Here is a 13,723-nt window from a genome sequence, read left to right on the forward strand (position 1 = left end):
AGGAGGAGGTGGAGGACGACGACGACGACGTCGGCGGTGGCGGCGGCGGCGGCGGCGGCGGCGGCGGAGGAAGAGGAGGAGGAGGAGGAGGAGAGCAACGAGGAGAGGAAGTAAGAACGACGCGCACTCTGTGAAACGACGGCGGTAGGGAGGCAGAGAAGAGGATCTGGGTGGGTGCGAGGAGACAGGGGAGGAAGGGACATGGGAGTGCGATTCGCGGGACGCGCGGGTAGAGGGGATCGAGGAAACCGGCGGAAGGGCTCGAAGCGGCGGAAATAGTGCCATAAATACGAACATTTTTCGTAGCGTCTTGCAGCCCTGTTTTGACAATCATCCCCTCCAACGACCCGGCGTGCCCTCTCCGTCATGCGATTCCTACCGAGCGGCCCCCTCGGAACCCCTCCTCGTTCCTGCTTCCCTCGCCACTGTCCGTTTATGCTCTTTCCCCCTTGTTCGCTCCCCCTCCCTCTCCCTTCTATGCCCCTCGACGTCTCTCTTCGGATCTTAAATACGTAGATACACTTACACACGCGGTCGCAAACGGACGACCACACACACACACACACACACACACACACACATATACACACAGTGCGCGACGCGCTCGAGCATGCACCCCTTTCGTCTCACCTACCCATACCGCGAACCATCCCCCTTCTCTAGTCCCGCGTACCTACCCCACTCCCTCACCCTTGCTCACGGCCTATTCTTCTACTCGCTTTGACATTTTTCGCGAGTTAAGGCCCGCTCGAACTTGAAGGAAATCCATCTTGCGCTGACTCGCTGCGCGCGCCCCCCTCTCGTACCCTCTCTCACCGCCCTTCCTTCCCCACCGCCCCTACCGAGCGCGCGCTTTTTCCATCCTCTTTTTTTCTTCGATTCTTTGCGTCTCGGCTTTTTTTCGAGGGAGGTAAGGGAGAGGTCGACGGAGCGGATCGATGCTTCCTTTCGAGACAGCGGCGGCGGCGGCGGCGGCGGCGGCGGCGGCGGCGGCGGCGGCGGCGGCGGCGGCGGCGGCGACGGCGACGGCGACGACGAGGAACAGAAAAGACGGGGCGAAGTCCCTCGGCGGGTCTCGTAATTGTCGATTTACCACCGACGCGGCTCGACTGACGTCGATGTAATGCGTCACCGCGTGTCGCGTACACACACGGTAGACTGTAATTGAGAGTCGGCGAGATTGCGAGGGAAAATGATTAATCGCGTCACACGCGGCGCGATCGGATCAGAGGTGAGATTAATCGAGGGAAAACGCTACACGGAGTTCGTCGCTCGCTCGCTCGATTACGTACTCGCGTACGTATAATGCACGCCAATCTTCATAATCTCTCGCACGCTGTCGCTGTCAGTGCATTCCCTGATCTTTATGAGCGCAATTCCGAGCCGTTAAAACCATTCAACGGTCGAAGGCTCGCCGCGCTTTCGTCGTCGTCGTCGTCGTCGTCCCGTTACAACGACGACCACAACCACCAGAGAGGATCTTGTCGCCGAGTTTTATCCAGCTTTTGCATGACAAAGTCTACAAGTCCTCTCCCTCCGAAAAAGGCGAAACGATAAGCGCGCGCATGTACGATTAACGCAACGCTCTTTCCGTAAGATACGCGCCGTATTTCTAATCGAACTTGCGCGTCGCGAGTCTTTTATACTCGGAGAGTATAATGCGACGGGAGCATAAAGGATTAACACAAAGAATCCGCGAAGGCTGCTTGAGAGCGCGCACGTACAATAGCTCGCACAATCGTGAATCGCGATCTCGCGTCGGATCTCGCTGATTCGCCGGAAAAGTCGCATTTTCCGCGCGTTCTCGCCGCTCTGCTCGCGGCAATTCGCGAAAATGCCCGGCCACGCTCCCGCTCGAAGGGTCAATTCGCGTTACTTCCGCGCCGTTCCGCCGACTCTCCGGCGGAAGCTCGTGCGACAGGGAAAGAGGAGAGATAGATAGAGAGAGATAGAGAGAGAGAGAGAGAGAGAGGAGAGATAGATAGAGAGAGAGAGAGAGAGAGAGAGAGAGAGAGAGAGCGCACGCCGGAGGAAGCCACTTCAGGATACGCGCCTGGCCGGGAGATTGTATTTCGGCGTGGCCACGATTCGCCCTCCGCGATCGCCGCGGGGTGGAAGCCCTACGGGGGGGGGGGGAGGAAGGGAGACTCGGCGCTGCATCATCCGCGTTCAGTCATCGCGCGAGCATCGATTTCGAGTGGCCGCCCCGTCTTATCGCGCAGCCACGAATCGGTGCGGCTGTGTGCCGATATCGATGTATCGGTCTCTCGAGGCATCGAGATACCCTTCTCTTCAATATTGCGACAACGATAAATCTATTGTGAGTATACTCGCGTCTCTCTCGAGCGAATCGCGTATCAATGGCGACACACGCGGACACGCCGCGACGGCGCGGTATAATGCGCCATTGAAGATGATAAATAATAGTAATATTGTCCGACGATATTTCCACGAATCCCGTGAAAAGTAATAATTAATTTCGAAAGCGGCAGAGCGCGCGCGCGCCACGGAGAGCATTATTGAAAGACGCGGATAAAGCCGGTCTTTCCTCAACGGTGAACCGTCCCGCCACCCCCTCCCCGCGCTACCTTATTTAATGTATCCTGAATATTTCCCTTTTAAATTACCTCTTATCTCGTTATTATGCACCTGGAGCGTTCCTGCGCCGCGAGATCTACAATAGCCGGAATCTCGGCGGTATCATGCGCTAAATCTATAAGATATCCCCGGCTGTTCCGCTTAAAGCGCGATGGGCTCGCGAAGCGCTCGCGCAGGGAGGCTTCGGCGAGGCGGCGAGAGCAGGGGAGCAGGGGAGCAGGGGAAGCCAAGGCAAGGAGAAATTAAATGCAAAACAGGCGACTCGCGTAGGGTTACAGCGACGCGAGCGAAGAATTTCGCACCCAACACCGGCGCGACACAAAACAGCGTTAATTCGCTCGCGCGCGCGCGCGCGCGCGATCGCTCGGTCCGAGGCTCGTGATAAAGTGACGCCGCCGCCGCCGCCGTCGCCTTTTCTCCTCGCGCGTGCGCGCGGAGCGTGTACCGAACGTGCGTTATCTTATCGCCTTACGGAAAGGAATTTTGATTACGAGGTAGGACGAGCCCTCCTTTTTACGGCCGCGGCCGGATTCGTCGATCGCTTTTTCAGCGCGTACGCCTCTCTCTCTCTCGATCTCGGGAATCGTCCGGAGCAAAACATCGTCGGTCGCAGCCGCTCCGGCGGGGCGATCGGGGGCAAAGAAGGGGGGCGCAGGGGAGACAAGGGAGGAGACGGCGGCGGCGGCGGCGGCGGCGGCGGCGGCGGCGGGGCGGAGGAGTGGGAGGCGGCGAGGGGGAGATTTATTAAAGCCGGAGAGGATGTGTTATATATCGGGCGTTTTCTTCTGCATTCTCGTTGATCGAGCCGGCCGCCGGAGATGTCCCGGGGTGTTCCATTAGATTTGGGTCAAGCCTCGGGAGGAGTGCTCTTTCGGGAATGTGATTCTTTGTGTCGGCCGCGCGATACACCGTCGGCTAGCACCGTCGATGAGTCGCAGCTCACGCGAGGGATCCGTTTCGAAGGGCTCACGACGCGCCGGAGCCACGCAATTGCGCGCGGCGGAGGCTCAGGTCGTGAGTCCTGAGTCTCGGCGGGTCTCGGCACATAGTGCCCCCGAAAAAAAGTAGCCATTCACGCGCGCTCGCGGAGGGAGGGAAGCCGGGCGCGCTTGTAATTCAGCGCGCGAGCCGAATTTACGGTTAGGTTCGATTTACGGGCGAATTCGCGCGAGTCAAATTCGCCGGAATTCCTTATTAACCGCATCGCGATGGCAGGTGCTCTCGCGACTAAAACCGTCGATAAATTTCTCCGAACCGGCGGCGGGGGCGGCGAGCGGGGGCGGGGAGAGAGAGAGAGAGAGGCAGGGAGCGTTTCGGGCGGGTCGCGTTGAAACAGCCTGTACACACGCTACTCTTCCGTTCCCTCTTCAAGTAACGAGCATCGTCTCGTTTATGAGTCCACCTTCCTGCCGCCGCCGTTCGTCCCCACTCGGGGGGAGACGCGGACGCGGTGCGGCAGGCGCAGAGGCCAAGTTTAATTCTCAAAGAGCGATAGCAATTTCCCGAGTAGGAAAAGGAGCGGGGACATGCGCGAGTACGCGCGCGCGCGCGTACCGGCCGCGCTCGATCGATGCGTCATAAGCGATTAATCTATTTAACCCATCCGTGGGGCGGCATCGCCCATCGGCCGAACGAAGGAAAGACGAGTAACGACGTTATCGACCTCTTCCTCTCCGCCACCTCGTTCGAGAAGAACCCGTGCGACGGGGCGATCGTATTTTTAAATTATGAAAAAGCGGAATAATAACTGCGTACGTATACGCGTGTATGTGTGTGTGTGTGACAACTTCCACTCACACGCACACAGAGAGACAGAGAAAATTCCTTGCGCCAATTGGAGGGCGACTTTACGGATACGAAATCGTCCGTCTACATTCGACCGTTTAATCCTTAAAGCGTACGATCGCGTCGTTCGACGGCAGGCGAGGGATTTCTGCTGGAATTAATCTCGCATCGCGGCGATAGGGCCGCTTTTCCCCTCGGCGGTTCGCAGTGACGAAACACTTAGCGGTGTGGACGAGCGGCGAAACGGGAAATACGTGTGTCGCTATAACGCGATACATTTGCAACGAACATGAGAACACGGCGCGAGTCTCGCCTAACGTTTAGACTGCACAATTGCGTCATCGATATCGCGCGTCTACGGGCCGCGTTGCGAGCCTCGAAAGATCGTTCGAGATAACTGTCGATCGAATTTTAACAGGGAAGTTCATGAAACGTTCCCACCAAGCGCGCGCCGCGTCTCCATTCTACTCGGCCCCGTGTGCGCTTCTCAAAAAAAAAAAAAAAAATAAGGAAACAAAAGAGAGACACGAAAGAAGGTCGCAGAGTCGAGGGGACGTTCGCGAGTGTAAAATCCCCGCTGCCGCGACACGCTGCTGCACGCGCGGCTTTCGGCGGTCTCGTTGAAATTTCGGCGTTTGCGCCGCGCCGTCATTAACGAAACGGAAGGAAGCCAAGGACGACACAAGGCGTCCGGAAGAGCAGCCTCTCCAAACGAGAGAGGGCCCACGACGACGACGACGACGACGACGACGACGACGACGAGTCTCGAGAGCCCGCGAGCGAGCGAGCGAGAAAACGCGGCACGTGGCCCTCGGCGCACGCGACGGATCAACGCAGCCCGATTATGCAACGCGCCGCTTCCCACGCTCGCTCTCTCGCAGTGTGTAAATCGCGCGCGGGGGCGCGCGCGATCGCGCGACACGCGTCGCTCGGACCGCCGGGAGAGAGAGAGAGAGAGAGAGAGAGAGAGAGAGAGAGAGAGAGAGAGAGAGAGAGAGAGAGAGAGAGAGAGAGCGCGGCGCGGCGCATGGGGTCGCGGGAGAGGGTGGATGGGCGCGCGAGCGAGCGCGGGCGCGATGTAGACAGGGCAGGTGGAAAAAAGAGGAAAATGAATCATGTCGTTCTCTGGCCTTCCGGCGTATCGCGTATCCAAAAGAGAGCCGCCGCCGCCGCCACCGCCACTCGTTCGTTCGCTCGCTTGCGCGATGAATGGTTTTTTCTGGCGCGCGCTGTGCCGTGCAAATGCTTGGCCGAGCGCGCGCGCGCGAGCTTACAGGTGTACAGGTGTACGAGCAGAGAGAGAGAGAGAGAGAGAGAGGAGAGTCACGGTAGAGTAGAGTACGCGGCGATTTAATTGCTTTCGGCCGAGCACAATGTTATCACCGTGACGCTTTACTTTTGCCTGTCCGGCGATTTATATCGTTTTTAATTAGCGGCGCGTGTAACTGACAACAGTCATCGACGGCGTATAATATCCGCGGTAAAGCGGGATGAAATGCGAAGACCGCGATGTCATCGAGATGGGAGGGACGGGGAAGAGAGAGAGAGAGAGAGAGAGAGAGAGAGAAAAGAACTAAAATTAAGCTTACGACGATGGTAATCGTCGCAGTCGCTTTGTGGATTCGACAAAACTGCAAAAATGCGTGTGTCGTTTCTCGTAGTTGAAAACATAGCGACGCGTGCGACTCGATTTACGCGCCTGTTTATCTTACCGGCGTAAAATTGCGCCGCACGCAATTGGAAGCACGCATTGGTATTCGCGCGACTTCCGCGCGTATCTTCTCGCGTAACAAAAATGTCGAGATGAAATTCGCGAGTTAAGACCGTCGCGATGATCGCGATTGCGATATCGACTCGTCCCGATCAATTATTATTCCCTCGTGCAATCTCAAGTCCCCGTGTACAACGGCCGCCCCGGTGTGTGTGTGTGTGTGTGTGTGTGTGTGTGTGGCCGGGAATCGATTCTCGGTTTTAATAAATACTATATCGCTAATTCTCGCTGTCTCCGGCTTTCGTTTCTACACGAAGGCTCCTCGAAAAGAATCGCTCGATACGTATCAACGTCCAGGGTGGTTTCGCGTCCGTACGAGAGAGCCCGTGATGAAAAGGAAAAAAAAGAAAAATTGCCGGAGGGCGGTGGGGGGAGGTGGAGTGGAGAAGAGAGTGAGGGAAAGGAGAGAAGGAGAGACAGCGAGAGGGAGGGAGGGAGAGAGGGAGGGAGAGAGAGAGGGAAGGAGGGAGGGAGGGAGGGAGGGGGAGAGAGAGAGAGAGAGAGAGCGAACGAACGAGAGCAGAGAGTGTATCGGCGAGTCGGGCCGACCGACGACAATCGCGAAATCAATTCGCATTATTCGTTTAAAAGTATGTACCGCCTAGTGACGTCAGCGACGGGAGAAAGACAGACGGAGGAAAGGGCGGTCGAGAGAGGGAGATAGAGAGGAAGAGAGAAAGAGCGGGTAGGCGTGTAAAGGGGTGTCGAGCAGAGGCAAGTGGCCCCGTCTGCTCGTCGATGCTCTCAAACAATCCCTTTCCACCCTTCCCACCAGCGTCGCTCGTGCCACCACTACTACACGACCGCCTCTTCCGTCAGCGCTTTCCACCACCGCGCGGTCTCTCTCGTTGCCTCCTCTTCCTACCCTCTTCGAGACACCCTATCTTTCTCCGCTTCGAGCGGGCGCGCTCGCGCGCGCGCGCGCGCCACCCCTTTATCATTCTCCCCGCGCTTCACCTCACCGTCCGTCCGTCCTCTCTCCCTCTCTCTCTCTCTCTCTCTCTCTCTCTCTCTCTCTCTCTCTCTCTCTCTCTCTCTCTCTGCACGTCCCTTGTACCGTCGACGGAGTCATGCGCGCAAAGCCCCCCTCCTTTTCTCCGTGCCTCTGCTTCTTGCGATCGCGAACGCGCGCAAACTGCGACCCCTCCGCGTTATTTTAGGTTGTCGGCAGCGGGCTCGAATTAAGAGACTCCGGCGCCCTTGTAGAATAACACACGGAGAGGAGCCGCTGTTCTCTCCGGGTGGGTACTCATTGGACGAGGCTCGTGTATATTATATACCGCGGAAGGATGACACGGGGAGAACATAAGAAGTTTAATAAGACCTGCTCTCCTCTCTCTCTCTCTCTCTCTCTCTCTCTCTCTCTTTTTCCTCCTCTCTTGTCAGCGAGCGTTCGATTACAACATTCGCTTCATCTCCGTTCTCCCACGAGACGCACGCATATTCATCGTGAGCCGACGCGTCTCCTCTTCATCAACGAACCCCTTTCCGCCTAAAAGCTTCCTCTCTCTCCTTGCCCCCTTAAACACAGAGCGGAGTTACAGAGCAGCGTTATCGCAGAGTCAAATTGGCCTCGTGCAAAATTTGCCTCGCCCGACCTTCGATCGCGCGCCGCCGCGCCGCTGCCTTGCGCACACATCCTCCGCTTCATTAATTTTACAGACGCGCGCGCCGTCGCGCCGCCCGCGATGACGACGACGACGACGACGACGACGACGACGACGACGGGCGCGCGTCTTTGCATTCTCCAGCGAGTCGATCGCGCGAGACTCGATAAGGCGGGTACGAGTATAAACTTTCGTACTAGCGTCGCGCGGCACTTTGCAGCGACTGCCGCGAATTATTATCGCCCGGGCGCTCACGTGTCCGCGCGCTATTAGCACGTACGAACGGCGCGAGCGACGCACGGCCGATGGTCGCGCTCGTAATCGCGATATACTCGTAGAAACGCGCGCGCTACGTCCGACACACATCGAGAATGAGCGGACATATAGTCGCGATAAAGCGAGCGCCCGGCTTGCGGCTACTTTATCAACGGCTTTATGATATTAGGTTGGCGTCGAGGGGACGACGGGCCGGCACGGGGCGGGGCGGGGGAAGGGGACAAGGGGCTCGTCGCTTTTTCATTTAACGTCGTCGCGTTTGAAATTCGCGATATTAATTTGTTGCCATTGATCGCGCGCGCGCGCGCGAGCGCGTTGTAAACGATGCGAGAGCGGCGTTTCTTTCGGCACGTAACTTCCGGCGAGTGTTTTAATTACGCGCGTAATGTACACACACACACACACACACGGCAAAAATAAACAACGCGCGAGCGCGTGTCTCTGAGCTATAAATTTTATACATTAAAAGCGAAATGTGTACGCGAGGGAGCGGTTAAATTGATACGATATATTTAGGTGGGTGATTAATATATAGTGTTTCAGTGAGCGCGCGCGGGATCGGATCGTGCAATAATGTTCGATTTCAAGAAAAATTAATATACGAAGCCGCCGCGAGTCAGGCAGTTTTCATAACCGCGGCAATTTTACGGGGATATTCGGCGGTGGCAAAATTGCCGGAGAAATTATGCCAGCGAAATTATTTTTAATCGCGGCGGTGCACGCGCAGTGTGTGTGGTCCCAACACGACGCGTTGTGTTTTCTAATATTTCCAAAAGGACGATTAATTGTTTGTGTGCGCAGCTCTTTACGGTATAAATAACGCGGAAATGGCGATAGGGCGACCGCATTTCTCGGCTGCATTCCGCGACGCGGACAGAGATAGACAGAGAGAGAGAGAGAGAGAGAGAGAGAGAGAGAGAGAGAGAGAGAAAGAAGGAGGGGGAGAAGAGACAGAAAGAGAATTATCGCCTCGCAAAAGCTGACGTGGACGCGTTGCACTTTTACATAAATCTTACCGAGCTTTCTATCGTCGCCGAGTCGGCGTTAAATGAGAAAAGTTTCGCTTTTAGCGAGCCGATTTGTGTAACCTCCGTGGGTACGATAGGAATTCGTACGCTAGCTCGTCGACACGTGGGACTGACAAGACACAACGTAAAAACAGAATAAGTGCAATAAGAAAAAAAAAAAAAATGTTAGTACTGTCTATGCACGATAAGAGAACAACTGTACGAAGCGAGCACGCGAAGGACAAATGCGATCGAGCATGAAAGAAATATCAGTTCCTGATATGCGATTGTTATATATCGATATACGTGTTAGGTGTTGAGATGGTGATATTTTCTGCCGCATTAGCGAGACCCATCGTCAAAATGCAATTGATGGCAAAGCAATCTTTCGGCCGCTATAAATACGACAATGCGACGGTTACGATCCGACGTGTCTCGTATAATCGTCAGGGAAAATCGATCTCGCGTCCTGGGCGAAACTTTGTAGAAACAGAAGGAAGAAAGCTAAGTTCCATTCTTCATTTCCAGCTTGCTCGTTCGCGCGGAGTCACCTACCGCGATTTGTCGGACAGCCGATGTCTCGCGTTGTATCGCTCTTCTCTTTCTCAAGAACGAAAGAAATTCGCCTCGTTGGAGAAATTTGCATTGAAATATCGCACGAATGAATTATTTTGACGGTAGCCCGGTGTCATCTAAGAAGGAAAAACGCACGGTCTCCCCGGATCACCTCGCGAAAATATGTCCGCCGCTGGCGACATCGTCGCCCCCGTTTTGACCGTGCGACATCCCCGCGGGATAAATTTACATCCCGAAGTTCCGGCCCGACATACAAGCGCGACGGACGACGTATGAACGAACGGACGAATGGACGAACAAATGAACGATGACGCACCCTCCCCCCCCCCCGAATCCTCTCGTTCGATGCGCTGACGTCACACGGCTGGGCGAAATTGATTTTTCGACAGCGAAGGGGGACGCGCGAGGGGGACTCGCGATCGCCAAAAAGTGCAGATCCTGAATATTTTAATGGACAGCTCTCGGGACGTGCACAGTCGATACCCGGGAATATCTATATATCAGACTCCGGCACATCATGCCGGCCTTAATTAAAACGCTTACGCGATATATTTTCGAGATGAAGCGCGCGCGCGCGCGCGCGCACAAGCTCGACACAGATCACACGAGCGTGCACGCGTGGCGTACGCAGTGACGTCTACACAGAACATCTACACGCGATTTACATCTCGCAAGGAGTTACACTTGGGGGAGGGGACGGCGGGTGCGGCAAAGAAACGCGCAGCGTGGCATAAAGGAGGAAGAAAGAAAAGAGAAACTGGGGGGAGGGGCAAACTTCCCAAGCTAGCTGATAAGCGAATGAAGAAGAAACGCCGCGGAGAAGGGGCGAGAGGGGTAGAGGAGGCTGGAAAGGAGAGCAAAAATGTCAAAGGAATCTCGAGTCCATCGTGCGCGCGTGCCATTACGGTATATCGAGTCACGTCAGTTACGGATCTTGTGTCACGTTCTATTTCCTTCAGCGCACGCGTATCCTGTCGCAATTCGACGCGCTGCTGCCCCCGCTGCTGCAGGAGCTAGGCGATGAATTAACTCCGGTCCGACGGCGACGTCGTTCTTCGCGATGGTCTCCGAGGAGATTCCTCGGCAGGCTTCCGCGCGCCGGATGCTCGCACATTATTTACGCCATTGCGCGCATACGTTTACAGCCGGCGGGCATTTGCTGGATCGCGAGCCCATTCTCGCGGCACTGGAGCGTCGCTACATCCAATCGCGCGATCCGTTTGAAAAAAAGAGAGAGAGAGAGAGAGAGAGAGAGAGAGAGAGTGGGCCGAGGGGATCGACAGGTGCTCGCACACAGCGATTCGGCGGATTGTGCGCGCACCAAACGCGGGAATTCATTTCAATCGAAGCCGCGCGGGCCAGATTTCGCGGCAACGCGCGCGCGTTATCGTGGAAGCGTGTCGACGATCGACTTGTTTCCGCGAGCTTCCGCAAGGACGACCGGCGGTCTTTTTCCTCCCGGTTCGCGCTCGCTTCGATGGATCCTCGCGAAGGAGTCTCGATTTAAAGGCGAGACCGCGCGGCACGATAGGTCTTTCGAGAAAGAGAGGGAGAGCGTAAATCGGGTAATATCTATTTTTCATATTAAGCAACTAATTACGGACGGTCACGATCGCCGTGACACACTTCGGCGAGCGGCGGGACACGGAGCGAAAATGCTTGAGGTAACCCTCTGTTATTTCGGCACGGTCTTTATATTCAATAATGTCAGATGTCCTTTCTCGAAAATAAATTTCGTCCCAGGAGGGCGGCGAGCGGAGGAAAGGCCCCGACTAGAAATTTTCATCAGGTTCACCTAACATTGATAAGGACCTAATAGAGTGAATGAAAGATAATCCCAAGTAAGTCAGTCCTTATAATGTTCTAACGACAAATGAATAGGGAAGACCTTTATAAGGTTATTATAAGTGGGTCCACATTAGGACCTTAATGCATACAATATGGTACAATATGGTTCAGTTAATCAGGTCCTTGTCGAGATCTTATTCATTGTACTTAATATGATTTGCATTATCAAGCTTTAACAAAACAATTTTTGGGTGTTCCAAATATTTCCAAATATAAAGATGTTTGCATTGAAAAAAACACTTCAGATCACTTGAATATATTTGTAAAATGCTATAGAAACTATCCTTTTTTTAGCAGTCAATAAATAGTTGTAAAATTAACGTGACATGCAACTTTTCTCTTTGACATTACTTTACGTTTTGTCACCTTGTGATACTTAATAATCTTATGATATTCATTTTATGTCTCTTTTCCGAAACATTTTACAAGTATGCTCAAGCGATCTAAAATATTATTTCATGCAAATATCTTTTTATTTGGAAGTGACATGAAAGAATTCTCAGCGTGTCATTTCTTATTTCTAATGTCGTTATCCAATATAGCCGTGGCGAGTAATCAGAAGCCATAATTTGGAAAAAAAAAAAAAAAAACATAATAAGGATTCCATAACTCAATAAGGACCTGACTATGAATCCTTACTAAGGTCCTGATATCTACGCTGCGTTACATAACTCACTAGGACCCGATAGTATTACCTTATTGGGACCTGATGTCCAAATGAGGTTAACCTGATCAGGACCATGGGATCAATTTTCTAGTCAGGGCCTCACTCGGATGATCGCGATCGAACTTGAAGACGGTCGTAGTTCAAAGTGAAAGTCGTAAAAGCGACTCGCAACGTGGAATTTTCAAGAATCCGTCTAATTCGGGCAGACTCGATTCGGTAGGATTTCGAGGGTCTCAAATATTAACGTTAACTTTATTTCCCGACTCGCGGAGCTCCTTTCGCGCCTTCGCCTTCGAAGCCGAAGTCGCCGAGTGCGATTTCACCGACCGACCGAGAAACTCCCCGCGGCGCTCCCCGGCCGGGAAGCGTAATTAACGGAGTTTTAATCGTATCACTTAATGAGTTCTTCCGCGCAGGAAGTCTATTCGTTCGCAAAGTGTAGAAATCGCGTATGCTTGTGGTAAGTGTACATCGCCGATCGCTGACAGTTCCATCTTTCGGCGCATCGGAGCGAGCCGGCCGCTGGAAGGATACCAAGATACCCGCCGCTCCTGCGAATCGGGTAAATTTCCAGGCCGGCTAGATATAGCGAATCGGGAAAAAAACTTTGCGCCGATCGATAATCTGGCGGCACCGCGCACAACTTAGCTCGACTACGTATAACGACGTAGAGGAGGAGGAAAGAGGAGGAGGAGGAGGAGGAGGAGGAGGGAGGAGGAGGAGGAGGAGGGAGGAGGAGGAGGAGGAAGACTTTTCCGTTTCGTTTTGCGCGGTAGAATCGTTACTCTCCCCCCTCTCGCCGCTCGAAGTACCAGCAAGCATCAATCTTTTTTTCACTCGCGCGACCCAGCGACACAAAGATACCAGCAGAGCAAGTAGAACTTTCACGCGAAATTCCACGTGGAATAATAAGGGGGGCTCTGTCCCAGAAGCCCGCAAACTTCGCTTTGAAGTCGGTTTCTTTGTATCCGCGGCCGCCTTTCTCATCCGGAAGAATCGACCGCGGAGAGAGATCGAACGCGGGGCACGACGCGATACTTAATTATTCGACATTGAGCATCGCGGTAATTAAAACTCGAGCTCGAACTCGAGTCCGCGCGATTGTGAAGTTCATTCGCGTTTAAGCAAACAATGACACTCCGTCGTGCGATCGCGCATTCCGGGGGAAGAACGCTCGATTCGATCGAGCTTTGACGATTCGAGTGCGCGCTGCGCTTTGACATTTCAGTTAAGTTTAATTAAACATCGACTTCTCCACGGATTACTGGCGGAATTCGTCATTATGACTGAGGTTGGCGGTGTTGGCGGGACATCCTGTAGCAGTCTAAAATATCTCAACAGGCGCGGAAGCATGACCGAATTAAGCTTTAGTTAATTATACCGAGAAGTCGAGGTCGTTTATTAATAATTGGAGCGCTCGCGGTCTCTCTCACGACGCGTATAATCGCGAATATATGATGGAATCTTCGCCCCGAGGAACGGTGCGGATCTTCCGCTCGTGTGGAATACACGCGTGTGTGCAATTAGTGGCAATTAGAAATCGCGAGTCAACTTTGTCTGGAGACCCGGTAATTCGGGAAATCTCTCT

General features: G+C 54.1%; 1 protein-coding gene across 6 annotated transcripts in view; it reads right to left on the reverse strand.

Annotated features, from left to right (window-relative positions):
* LOC105191929 (uncharacterized) overlaps positions 1-13,723 on the reverse strand; it is a 107,144-nt gene that overhangs the window by 70,796 nt on the left and 22,625 nt on the right. The window lies entirely within an intron of this gene.

The sequence above is a fragment of the Harpegnathos saltator genome, unplaced genomic scaffold (genome assembly GCF_003227715.2).
Source record: "Harpegnathos saltator strain DR-91 unplaced genomic scaffold, Hsal_v8.6 scaffold71, whole genome shotgun sequence".
NCBI classification, from domain to species: Eukaryota; Metazoa; Arthropoda; class Insecta; order Hymenoptera; family Formicidae; genus Harpegnathos; species Harpegnathos saltator.